Raw genomic sequence first — 1,090 nt, 5'->3', positions numbered from 1 at the left:
GATGATTTTTGTCAATAAACTACGAAACTTAAATAATAATAGGGATAAAATTTGTCAATAAATTGTGAAACCTAAATATTAACACGGATGAAGTTTGTCAATAAACTACAAAACCTAATTAACAAAGACGAATTTTATCAATAGACTGCGAAACCTAATTAACAGCAATGACGAATTTTGTTAATAAACTGCGAAACCAAAATAAAAATGATGAATTTTGTCAATACTACAAAACCTAAATAATAACAAGGACGAATTTTATTAATAAATTGCGAAACCTATGTAACAACATAACATTAAGGACGAATTTTATTAATAAATTACGGAACCTAATTAACTTTTGTCAATAAACTACGAAACGAAAATAACAAGGATGAATTTTGTAAATAAACTTTGGTAATTTAATTAAGAAAGTAACATCAACAATACATCACAACTATTTGTATATTCTCATATTCACTAAAAAACGGTGGTCCTACAAAATTAAGAAGGCTTTCTCAATAAATGGCCTCACAAATCTTTATAAACTAGAAAAAATCTTCACTGCAGAATACAGACAAAAACAAAGACCTCCGATAATAATTTAAGAGAAAAATTTTAAACAATAACCTCAATGCTATTAGTTGAAAAAAATGGAGCAAAAGATCTTGCTTGCTTACCGGTAATGAAGAATACCTTTAGAGTGAATCTTAGATGAGATTACTAGGGGGGACACGATGAAGCGAAAACCCTAGAGTAGAAGAAGACGATGGCTACAATGGATATCCCCTAGCAAAACCCTTTTTCGTTCTTCAAGTACGACGGAAGATAATAAAAATATTACTTTTTTATTTTAAGTTAATAATTGCACTCTCTGCAACGGGGCAGCAATACTCGAGTACGAGAAGGGCAAAGTTGGAAGAGAACTGAAAATAATCCTGGGCTACCAAATTAAAAATTAAGTGAGTTTTCGGTGCAAATAACCCTAGAAAATTAGGAAAGAAATAAATTGTTTTTGTATCGCAAATGAATGTGGATCCCTAACTTACCGCAACCAATCAAAATCCGAATCCGCTTCCCTAACACACTTTCAGATCTATTGGCCCCGCGA

The sequence above is a fragment of the Typha latifolia genome, chromosome 11 (genome assembly GCF_019914945.1).
Source record: "Typha latifolia isolate L0001 chromosome 11, TyphaL0001v2, whole genome shotgun sequence".
Lineage (NCBI taxonomy): Eukaryota > Viridiplantae > Streptophyta > Magnoliopsida > Poales > Typhaceae > Typha > Typha latifolia.
Note: the sequence above shows the minus strand (reverse complement) of the source record.